This window comes from Arachis ipaensis, chromosome B04 (genome assembly GCF_000816755.2).
Source record: "Arachis ipaensis cultivar K30076 chromosome B04, Araip1.1, whole genome shotgun sequence".
NCBI lineage: Eukaryota > Viridiplantae > Streptophyta > Magnoliopsida > Fabales > Fabaceae > Arachis > Arachis ipaensis.
In genome coordinates this window covers 53552143-53564923 of record NC_029788.2, presented here as the reverse complement: position 1 = coordinate 53564923, position 12781 = coordinate 53552143, and the positions used below count along the sequence as shown (strand labels likewise).

At 38.2% G+C, this 12781-nt stretch overlaps 1 long non-coding RNA gene across 1 annotated transcript; it reads left to right on the top strand.

Moving 5' to 3' along the window:
- Positions 7004–10885, top strand: LOC110271056. The gene is made up of 3 exons (XR_002361081.1): positions 7004–7558; positions 7676–7882; positions 10764–10885. It is a non-coding gene; the product is annotated as an uncharacterized LOC110271056 (long non-coding RNA).

The following is a 12781-nucleotide window of genomic DNA, read 5'->3' as shown; positions in this document are numbered from 1 at the left end:
TTGTATTTGCTTCTTCAAGGTTTTCATGATTTTCAAAAGATTTCACAAAATGTTCTAGATGAAAACTTCAATTAAATAAAATCCAATGCAATTGAGCAATAATTAATCATACTAGCTTTCCAATACTTTTATGCACATGCTAAAATCTTCTTTAATGCCTTGTTTGTTTATGATCATGATACTTTGTTGCTTTTGAATTCACAAAACTCAAGTTGGTAATCATAATGACACAGCACCATGTTGCAAATCAAAATTCAAGTTATGCTTTATTGATACACACATGTAAACAGAAAGGATGAAGACAATCATGCAATTTAAGTGCTGGAAACAAATGAGGAGAAAAGGAACTCTACAACCTTGTAGTTTATCTTCATTATTGTTGTCCTTTTTCCTCTATTCTTCCTCCTTCCCTTGCCAAACTCAGAATGCTTGCTCATCCTCAAGCAACAATTAGAACCATGGCTATGGGGCTAAGATGGATCATGAGTGTCTTACACAATGAAAAGTTAGTAGTACATGTGTTTCAAGCAAGCAAAAGATAACAATCAAGGCATAAGAGATAAGGACATTGTGATTGCATAGATAAGAAGGTGTGCACAATACATTGCATAAAAGATAAGTGGCACACCAAACTTAGTGTGACACTTTCACTTGGAATTAATGCAAGTATCTTGTAAGGATTGGAACCAAATTTTGTTGCATAGCAACACCAAACTTAGAATGCAACCATATGTGAATTTATTTGAACTAAAACTAAACAAAAGAAACTGTTATATGTTAAATACAATCACCAAATGAAGAGTCTATTATGAATAAGGATGTCTTTGTGATGTATTAACAAAAACAGTTAATGAAGAAAAGCATTAAAAACAAGTAAATAAATGAAACAAAGAGAAAACAAAAATTATCCAACTAAGAAGAAAAATAACACTGTAAAAGGCAATATGATTATGCAGACAAGTGATGTTGCTGGATTGATTTGCATAAAAAAATAGGTGGCACAATAAACTTAGAATCTTGGTGTGTCACTTTCATGTAAAATTGATGCAATCATCCATGAAGATGGAAAACAGTTTGTTGTAGGGCAACACCAAACTTAGAATGTAACCATATGCCAATTTATTGAAATTTAAGCCAAGCAAGGAAAAGAAATGTACCTACTGTCTACCTGTTCTTTACTTTCTTCCTCTCCTTCCAATTTGTTAAGAGAAATGACTTCAAAGGAGGAGAAATTTCAGCTACTATCCCTTGCCTTGGCTTTTCCTCAGCAAGCTTCCTTTTGCAAAAGGCTTGATTGATCTTGCTTGCTGGATTAGGGACAGGATTGGTGCTCTTGTTAGTTGCCTTCACTTCTTTGAATCCAAGTCTTGGTTGCTGTGTGATTATTAGAGTTTTGTATTCATCCAGAGCCTTTTGAATCGGTGGTTCCATGAACTCTTCCTCACTTTCTTGCTCCTCCACTTCCTCTTTTACACTCAACATTTGTTTTAATAGCTCTTTTATGGAGGAGGTTTGTTGATCTTCCCAAGCTTTCTTCATCTCCTCTTCATACCTTTCAATCATGGATTCAAGTGTTGAGGCGTTTTGGTCCAGGGAGGTTTGTGAGAGTTGTGAGTCTTCATGTTATCTTGTCATCTCAAGTGGCCTTTGTGAATATGCAAGTTCAGGTTCAAATGTTTCCACCACCTCTTTTTTTTTTACTAAAAATCCACTTGACTCAGTAGCCTCTTCATCTTATTTTTCCTTCTTCTTCATTGCACTCACCAATTGGCCTAGCTGCACTTTCATGTTTTTGAGGGAGTTTTCTTGTTCTTTCCAGACTTTCATTGTCTCCTCCTCATATTTTTTGAACATGGACTCAAGCTTTGAGAGCCTTGAGTGGTTCATGGAAGTTTGTGTGGGTGGTGAGTTTTGAAAGGGGCTTTTTGTTGAAGTATGGTCAAGTGATGATATCTTTGGATGAATATCATATGGAGCACTAGAATTCCCTTCCCAGCCACCATTAGAGTCATGACTTGCATCATTTTGTGGTGGAGGGAAATATCCCATATGATTTTCTTTCTCATCTTGTGGTTCTGAAGCATAGCTCCATGAATTGGAGTGCCCAGAATTTGAAGTTTCTTGGTGATATTCCCAACCACCATTAGAGATTGGTGCTGGTGGGTGATATCCCATAAAATTTTGTTTGACCAAAAGATGAGTTGAACTCCATTTGTATTTTATAAACATCAATGAAAATTGAAATTCATGTCATAGAGAAAGAATTTCTTAGTGAGGCAATAACTCAAATACCTTGGTTTCAACTTAGAACAAAGAACAAAAATAAAGAAAATGCTTGATCTAGACTTCTCACCCACTTAATCATTGTTGATCTAAATCAATCCCTGGCAACGGCGCCAAAAACTTGATGGGATATTTCTGTGGAAGAAACGAATTCCTCCAAAACACCCAAAACTCACCGGCAAGTGCACCGGGTCGCATCAAGTAATAAAACTCACAGGAGTGAGGTCGATCCCACAGGGATTGATGGATCAAGCAACTTTAGTGGGTGATTAGTTTAGTCAAGCTAACATTTGTGTGATAATTGATGCAGCAGAAAGTAAATGACAAGGAAAATTAAAGTGCAGAAAGTAAATTGGACAGTAACTTAAAGAACAAGGAAGTAAAATAGCAAGAATCTTAAATTGCAAGAAAAGTAAATTGCAGTGAAAGTAAAGGAGACTGGGTGCAGGGAAATTAAATGAAAGCAGTAAATCAAAGCTTAGAACAATTGCAAGGAAATTAAAATTGCATGAAAAGTAAATTCAGATCATAGTGGCTCAAATGTAAAATGCAGAGGAACAAAAGTGCTGGAAAGTAAATTGGGAACAAGGAGATCAGAGAGCAAAGTGACTGTGCTTAATTTGCAGAAATTTAAAAGGATGTTGAAGATCTCAGGAGTGGATCCTTCCTTGATTCAACAAGAGAAAAGTTGCAGAGAATTAAAAAAAGATTACAGAAGAAGTAAAGAGAAGTTGCAAATAGAGAATGAAAACAGAATTCCTTCCAATCTCAATTCAAGATTCAAAACAGAAAATGAAACTCAGAGAGAGAGCTCTGTATTCCTAATGCTCCCTAGTGGAGCTCGCCTCCCTAATAAAATGAAACAGATGCCTATTTATAGGCATTTTTACAAAATGAAAATGAAATTCAAAACGAATTACAATTAAAATGAAATTTCTATTCTAACTATCTCTTGTGCCTTTGAGAGATGATAATTGGGCCCTTGCTCTTGATGGAATTGGGTTGATAGAGGCCTTGGTTGATTGCTCTTGGAGTTTGGAGAAGAACCGAATTGAACCGGGTTTGGAATCATGAAAGCTTGAGTAAAAGTTTGAGTAAAAGTTTGAGGCTAACTTTTACTCCAACTTTTCACATCAGCCACCCTTCTTTGCTGATACCAACGTTGGGGCAAAAGTTAGGGGTCAAACTTTTGCTCCAACGTTGGCCCCCTTGTGTGCATGTGTGGGGTGCTACTTTGTCCTCTTGTCAACGTTGCCAATTTCATGCCAACTATAGAATATTATATATGGTTGGAAAGCTCTGAATGTCAGCTTTTTAACCCAATTAGAATCACCTCAATTGGACATCTACAATGCAAGTTATGCTCATTTGAAGAGGACAAGGTCGCTAGCCTTGGTGTGCAGCGTTTGAGGTAAAGTTTGCCTCAAACGTGGACGAAAACGCCAGTTCTGGAGGCTCAAACGCATTGTTCACCCCATACTATTATACATTTTTGGAAAGCCCTGAATGTCTACTTTCCAATGCCTTTAGAAGCACATCATTTGGAGCTCTACAGCTCGAGTTATACTCCGTCGAAGGTGCAGAGGTCAGTTGGCCTCACTGCATGTTGCCACCATATTCGTTTATGCACATTTCGGGGCAGTTTTCTCCCTCAATTTTAGTGTCCACCATGCAGTGCCATATATGCATGGAAAGCTCTTGATTCCTACTTTCCATTGCTTTTTGAATCACCTCATTTGGAGCTCTGTAGCTCAAGTTATTCATGTTGGAAGTATACCCCTTGTATGCCTTGTGGCGCCAATGTTAGCCAAAAAGTTAGAGGCTAACGTTGGCGCAAACTTTTGCTCTCCAGGGTGTATTTTTCATGCGCCAATGTTAGCCAAAAAGTTAGGGGCTAACGTTGGCGCAAACTTTTGCTCTCCAGGGTGTTGATTTGTGATGCCAAAAGTTAGCCAAAAAGTTTGAGGCTAACTTTTGCTCCAAGTTTTTGCCCAAAAGTTAGCCAGAAAGTTTGAGGCTAACTTTTGCTCCAGCTTTTTGCTCCCTGGTTCATTTTCAATTAATCCAAAAGTTTGAGCTAAAGTTTGAGGCAAACTTTTGCTCAAACTTTTTGTCCTCTCTTCCTCCTAGCCATTCCTCCTTGCTTCAACCTTTCTCCAAGCTTTCTTCACCTATCATCAATCAACCAAGCACATCAAAGCTATGCTCAAAATCATGAGTTTGTCATTCTTTCATAATATATGACAATTATAGCATAAAACCTCATGAAATAACATTAATTCATACATGGTTGATTAAATCAAAGGAAACATGGAAATCTACCCAATTGGCTTGCTTATGGCTTAAGAAAGTGCATAAAACCTATTGAAAACAAAGGAAAAAGCATAGAAAAACATGACATGGTGACATGTCATCATGGTTGCACATAACTAGTTCATGTATACTTCTGAAAGAAATCTTGTGAATAATAGGATGACTCGGAAGAAAGGAGTTCTTGAGATTGATACTCTGAATGCCTTATTGGCTCAGAATAAAATATTGACTCAGCAAGTCAATATGATCTCTTAGAATCTGACTGGAATGCAAGCTGCATCTGGCAGTACTAAAGAAGCTTCCTCTAAAGGAGAAGCTTATGACCCTGAGAATCCTGCAATAGAAGAGGTGAATTACATGGGAGAATCCTATGGAAACACCTATAATCCTTCATGGAGAAATCATCCAAATTTCTCATGGAATGATCAATAGAAGCCTCAACATGGCTTCAATAATAATAATGGTGGGAGAAATAGGTTTGGCAATAGCAAGCCTTTTCCATCATCTTCTCAGCAACAGACAGAGAATTCTAAGAAGAGCCTCTCTGACTTACAAACCATAGTCTCTGATCTATCTAAGACCACTCTCAGTTTCATGACTGAAACAAGGTCCTCCATCAAAAATTTGGAGGCACAAGTAGGTCAGCTGAGTAAAAGAGTTACTGAAACTCCTCCTAGTACTCTCCCAAGCAGTACAGAAGAGAATCCCAAAAGAGAGTGCAAGGCCATAACTATATCCAAAGTGGTCGAACCTATAGAGAGTAAAATGGCAGTGATTTCCAGTGAGGAAGACCTTGCTGGACGTCCACTGACCAAAAAGGAGTTCCCTATTGAGGAACCAAAGGAATCTGAGGCTCATATAGAGACCATAGAGATTCCATGGAACTTAATGCTGCAGTTCAAGAGCTCTGATGAAGATTTTTCCTCTGACGAGGATGAAGATATTGTTGAAGAGCAAGTTGCTCAGTATCTAGAAGCAATCATGAAACTGAATGCCAAGTTATTTGGTAATGAGACTTGGGAGGATGAACCTCCATTGCTCATCAATGAACTAAATGCTTTGGTTCAACAAAAATTACCTCAGAAGAAACCGGATCCCGAAAAGTTCTTAATACCTTGTACCATAGGCACCATGACCTTTGAGAAGGCTCTGTGTGACCTGGGGTCAGGTATAAACCTCATGCCACTCTCTGTAATGGAGAAACTATGGATCTTTGAGGTACAAGCTGCAAGAATCTCATTAGAGATGGTAGACAAATCAACAAAACAGGCTTATGGACTTGTAGAGGATGTCTTAGTGAAGGTTGAAGGCCTGTACATCCCTGCTGACTTCATAATCCTAGACACTGGGAAGGATGAGGATGAATCTATCATCCTTGGAAGACCCTTCCTAGCCACAGCAAGAGTTGTGATTGATGTGGACAGAGGACAGTTCATCCTTCAATTGAATGAGGATTACCTTGTGTTTAAGGCTCAAGGATCTTCTTCTGTAACCATGGAGAGGAAGCATGAAAAGCTTCTCTCAATAAAGAGTCAAACAGAGCCCTCACACTCAACTTCTAAGTTTGGTGTTGGGAGGCCACCATTAAGCTCTGAGTCTCTGTAAAGCTCTCTAAGAGCACACTGTCAAGCTATTGACATTAAAAAAGCGCTTATTGGGAGGCAACCCAATGTTATTTAATTATATTTATTTTTATAGACATTTGTTTTCCATTGTCATGTTATGTTTTCTTTAGGTAGATGATCATGTGAAGTCACAAAAACAGCTGCAGAATTAAAGCGGAATAAAAAACAACATCAAAAATAGCACAACCTGGAGGATAGGCTTACTGGCGTTTAAACGCCAGTAAGAATAGCAGAATGGGCGTTTAACGCCCAGTCTGGCAGCATTCTGGGCGTTAAATGCCAGAATTAGCAGACAGACTGGCGTTTAACGCCAGAAAAGGGTGTCTAGCTGTCTGGCTGGCGTTAAACGCCAGAAGTAGCAGACAGACTGGCGTTTAACACCAGAAAAGGGTGTCTGGTTGGCGTTAAACACCAAAAAGGGGCATTAGCCTGGCGTTTAACAGCAGAGAAGGTAGCAAACATGGCGTTAAATGCCAGAAATGGTACACAGAGGGCGTTTAAATGCCAGAAAGGTGCAGGGACCAGAATTTCTTGACACCTCAGGATCTGTGGACCCCACAGGATTCCCACCTACCCCAACTCACTCTCTCTCCTCTTCACACCTTTCCATAACACTTATAATTTAAATTAGAAATAATTAATTTCACTTAGCAATATGTTGATAAATAATGTTCTTATATATTTTTAATAGAGTATATTTAATTTTAAAATTACTTTACTCTTCAATTTTATCAAAATATCTATTCATATCTATCTATATTCTTTTATAAAATCCTAATTTTAACCCTAATATCACAAATTCCTAATTTATAACCTAAATTCCTAAATCTACAATCAGAAAGGGAAAGAAAGGGCACGGGGAGCTTAAGGGGGGAAAACAGAAGGGAAGAAAGAAGGAAATAGAGAGCAGAGGGAGAGGGTGACGGAACAGAGAAGAAGAGGGAGAAGTGGATCGTCATCGAGGAGGGAGGAGATTGCCGCCGTCGTGAGCCATCACTGCGCGCTGCCGTCGAGTACACGGACCAGAGGGAGACGTGAGCAGTGACTGAGAGGAAGCTCCGTCCTCGTCGCCGTTCCATAGTCGCTGTTGAAGCCAACCTCGTTGTCGTCGAATCGTCGCTGCTGTGCCGCCATCAAGTCTGAGTTGAGGAAAGGAGACGTGGAGTCGGCATCGCCCAGAGAGAAACGCGAATGGCGAGGCGAAGCAGAACGCATGGTGGGAAGGCTTTCCTAATTCATGAACCAAGGTGGAGGAGAAGGCCGTCTTCCCCGTTGCTGCTATAATCGTCCGTGCTGCTGCCGGTGCTTCCTTGTTTTGTTATTCCTTTCTAATTTTTGTAAGACATTCTTGTTCTGAACCTCCACTTGATGTTCTTGTTTATTCCACTTCCATTTTATTAGCCTTACTCTTGTTCCAATTTAATTTAGCCCCTGTTCCACCCCTGAATTTCCAGAATTATTACTCTACCCAATATGAATTCATTGTTTTGCTCACTGTCGTGGCCAACTCGCATTGCTGCTGCCCTGTCAAAGCTGTTGTGAGTGTTGCTAATAGTGGCGGATAAGGGATGAAGGAGCTGCTGCATTTTGGGTGCAGCCCAACCAGTCATCACGCCACAATTCCGTCTTCGGTTTCGATTTCTATGAAATTCGACATTGAGGTAGGGGGTTTAAAACGATTTCAATTTAAGAATGCCTACAAGGTTTATTGAATAACTGCAAATAGATTTAATAGCTGTGAGTAATTGATTGATTATGTAATTAATGAATTGTGGCTGAAATTGTGATTGGAATGGTTGAGATTGTGATTTGGAATTGTTGATTTGTGATATTGATTGATTATGTGGATTGGGAATTGCTTGATGACTAATTGTTGAGAATTTCTGAATTTTAATGGGTTATGTTGGATTTGTTTCCGTTGAGTTGTTATTTGGTATATTGTAATGTTAATGAACTTGGTTGGTGGTTGATTTGGGATTGATTATGAGGGGTTTTGAAGGGTTGGATTTTGAATACTAAATAGATTGCTGAAAAACTGATTTTTGAAATTAAAAGGTGACTTTGGAAGTGAATCAGTTATTCAACGATAATCGAAATGATATAAGAGCAAAGGCTGAGTAAATTATAATAAAAGTTGTTGTTGGGACTCAATTTTGAGAAGTTTGAATTAATTATAGAACTAGTTATGATTTTTCACAGTTAAAATGTAAAACTTGATTTTCTGCATTATTTTTAAAGGAAGCCGGAAACTTTGAAAAACTATAACTATTTCTGGGATTATCGGAATTGTGTGGGACCAAGTCCGGATTGAGTTTGGGGATATAGGGAACTGGACTGATAAATTTGAGACTTTTTCACTAAGTTTATGATTTATGGTGAATTTTTGAATCATGGATATCAAAACTGGTTTTTCTGCAGAACGTTTAACGCAGCAGCAACTTGATTCCTCTATTGGAAATTCTGCAGTTTGAATTTTGAAATAGAACCAATTTTAAATAAAACTTTATTTCTATTATTTTAATGCCGTAAAATTTCAGAACAATTGGACTTGTAGTTTTAAAGATATGAATTTTTGAAGGATGATGCATTATGCAGAAAAAGCCAGATTCTGTTTCCTTAAATTAGTAACTTTGGGAGTTTATAACTTTTGATCCTGGATAGATATTGAGATGCAACCAATTGGAGGTGAAAATTAAGTATGTTTAGTATATGTTACTTAAATTTCAGGATTTTCCATGTTTTAATAAGTGAGTTATGGGCTTCGAAGAGGTTGTGTTTAATGATTTGTAAAACAGAATTCTGCAGAAAATTACCTAACTTCCGAGCTACGTAACTCCTTCATTAAAAATGGTATGACCCTGGAACCAATTGAGAAAGAAATTTGGATGAGTTATGTTTAACCACATTAATTTTGAAGGTAGTTGGATTTAATTTGGATTTTATATGAAATTTCAAATGTTGTATGGTGCTGCGGTCTTCTGGTTTTAAAACACTGCAGAACAGTCACGGCTTTGCTTATATTCCCGAAGTTATAGTCAGCAAAAAATTATGATTTTTGATTTAATAGAAAGCTTAATCCGAGACGGTCGCATGGATATAAAGTTTGCGCAATTCCAAATTCATTTGGTATTTTAAAAACAAAATGAAAATCAGGCTGCCAAGTTGTGTTGGTAATTATTTTGGATATGGAATTTAAGAAATAGATTTTCTATTATCAAATGTTTTTGAAAATATATTGCTGTGGCAAATGCTGAAAGAGGCTGATGAACTATTGAGAAAGAAGGAACCCGTAAGGGTGGATAAGTCCTATTTTTAAAGGAGATTATGTCCAAATTTTTATAAAAAATATAAGGACTTAGTCAAAATAAATATTCAAGGCTTATTTAATAATAATAACTTCAATGATTCTTTTAAGAAAAGAATATTTGATCTATGAGATTGTTGGCAAGGGCGTGGGTCTAGTCCCGCTTGCGAATTTGTAATTATGGAAGAAAAAGGAAAGAGTAAAGTACTTATTGTATGATTATCTGTTGCTTGAGGCAACCCAAGAGATATTATTTGTTTGTTTGTTGCTTGAAGCAACCCAAGAGATGTTTGTTTGTTGCTTGAGGCAACCCAAGAGATATTGTTTGCTTATTCGTTGCTGAATGCAACCTAAGAGATAATATTTATTATCTGTTGCTTTAAGCAACAAAAGAGTTTCTGTAGGTAAACTTGGATACCTACAGCAATTTTCCGTTCCCAAGAGTATATTTCCTGCGAGTAGAAAGCAGAGGCTGTCTCAATAGAGCTGCTAATAATTATATGCGCATTTATTTGAACGGAAGATCGTATCCGGGAAATCGTGAACTCGTGACCGGATAAATGTCGGGAATGCAGGTGCTAACTGACACATGAGCTCATGGCCTGTACTAGGACTAGACATTCATCATATGCATCTATGTGACATTGTTTGGGTGTGCATATTGTAATTGGTTTGCCTAAATGAATAATTCTGTTAACTGTTAATTGCTATATTTGATATAATTGCTCTTGATTGTGTTTGAACCTCATTACTTGTGTTTGAAATTGATTGGCTGGATTGTGGTGAATTAGGTGTTGGTTGAATTGCTTGGGCCTGAGGCCATGACTGGTTTGTGTTGGAAGTCTAGTTCTGTATAAAGTATCTGACTGGTTCAGCATAGATTTAATGAACCTATGCTTGGAGCATGATGATCATTTATACCGCATAGGTAACTTCTTTTATGTTATGGTCTAGTAAGGTATGAAAAATCAAACTGGTTCAGCATAGACTTAATGAACCTATGACTGGGACAGGTTGGTCATTCATACAGTCTAGGAAACTTTTAAAAGTTTTACAAGAAAAATATGGATTTAGGAGGTTGAGTAATTAACTAATGATTTTAAAGAAAGTTAGTTTCCTTTTAGATGTCTATGAATGCAGTTAACTATTTGCGCTTTATTCTTTACTTTCACGGCATTCTCGACCTCTACTGAGAACATGTGGTTTGGTTCTCACCCCCAAATTTTTCACCCTTTCAGTGCCACAGGTTTGAAGACACAATTTGAAGCTGCGAGCGATTAGTAGGCTTTCTTTATGATTTTGATTGCTTTCATAGAGTCCCCTCGCTCTTGTCCTTTGAGGTTTTATTTTAATAGAGGGGTAGGTTTAGTATATTGTATTTGAGATTTATTTGGTCTCTTTTGTATAAGAATTATTATCAATAATATTTATGTGATTATTATTATTTGTGAATGTTTGAATTATGACTTTAATGAATAAAAAAACAAAATTTTCTGGAATTTTCTTAAAACTGAAACGCGAACTCGATACAAAGGCTCGATATTTAAGTAGTTAATACTAGAGGAGGTTACGTAATGTTCTTTCTAGTGGAAATACCCTGACTTAAGCAAGGTATTTTGCTGGACGGGACATTACATCTTCACCACTCACTTCCATCCACTATTCCCCAAAAACCCATCATAAAACCCCACCTACCTCACCATTCAAATTCAAAACATTTCCCTCCCACACCCAACCCCCTCTTACACGAATTCCCTCTCTCTCTTACCCTATAAATACCCCTCCTTACCACCTTCAATTTCACACATCATAAACACTTAAACCCCCCTGGCCAAATCCAAAACACCCCTCTACCTCCTTCATTTCTTCTTTTTCTCCTACTTTCTTTCTTCTTTTGCTCGAGGACGAGCAAACCTTTTAAGTTTGGTGTGGGAAAAAGTTCTACTTTTTGTTTTTCCATAACCATTAATGGCACCTAAGGCCAGAGAAACCTCTACAAAGAGGAAAGGGAAAGCAATTGCTTCCACCTCCGAGTCATGGGAGATGGAGAGATTCATCTCAAAGGTCCATCAAGACCACTTCTATAAAATTGTGGCCAAGAAAAGGGTGATCCCCGAAGTCCCCTTCATGCTCAAAAAGAGTAAATATCTGGAGATCCGACGTGAGGTTCGGAGAAGAGGTTGGGAAGCTCTCACCAACCCCATCCAACAAGTCAGAATCTTAATGGTTCAAGAGTTCTATGCTAATGCATGGATCACTAAGAACCATGATCAAAGTATGAACCCGAACCCAAAGAATTGGCTCACAATGGTTCGGGGGAAATATTTGGATTTCAGTCCAGAAACTGTGAAGTTGGCATTCAACTTGCCAATAATGAGAGGAGATTCTCATCCTTTCACTAGAAGAGTTAACTTTGATCAAAGGTTGGACCAAGTCCTCACGGACATTTGTGTGGAAGGAGCACAATAGAAGAGAGACTCAAAAGGTAAGCCGATTCAATTGAGAAGGCCTGACCTCATACCCGTGGCTAGGGGATGGTTGGAGTTCATCCAATGCTCTATCATTCCTACTAGCAACCGGTCCGAAGTAACTGTGGATCGGGCTATCATGATCTATAGTATCATGATTGGAGAGGAAGTTGAAGTTCATGAGATCATACCTCTAGAATTATACAAGGTGGCTGACAAGCCCTCCACTTTGGCAAGGTTAGCCTTTCCTCATCTCATCTGTAACCTATGCAATTCAGTAGTAATTGTCATAGAAGAAGATATCCTCATTGAAGAGGACAAACGCATCACTAAAAAGAGGTTGGAGAAAACAAGAGAGCCCACTCATGGACCTCAACAAGAGCATAAGGAAGTCCCTCATCAAGAAATCCCTGAGATGCCTCAAGGGATGCATTTTCCTCCACAAAGCTATTGGGAGCAACTCAACACCCCTTTAGGAGATTTGAGTTCCAATATGGAGAAACTAAGGATGGAGCACCAAGAGCACTCCATTGTCCTCCATGAAATCAGAGACGACCAAAGAGTCATGAGAGAGGAGCAACAAAGGCAAGGAAGAGATATTGAGAAGATAAAGCACTCCATAGGATCTTCAAGAGGAAGAACTAGCCGCCGTCACTACAGTGGACTCGTTCTTTAATCTCCTTGTTCTTATTTTTCTATTTTTCGGTTTTTATGCTTTATGTTTTGTCTATGTTTTTGTCTTTATTACATGATCATTAGTGTCTAGTGTCTATGTCTTAAAGCTATGA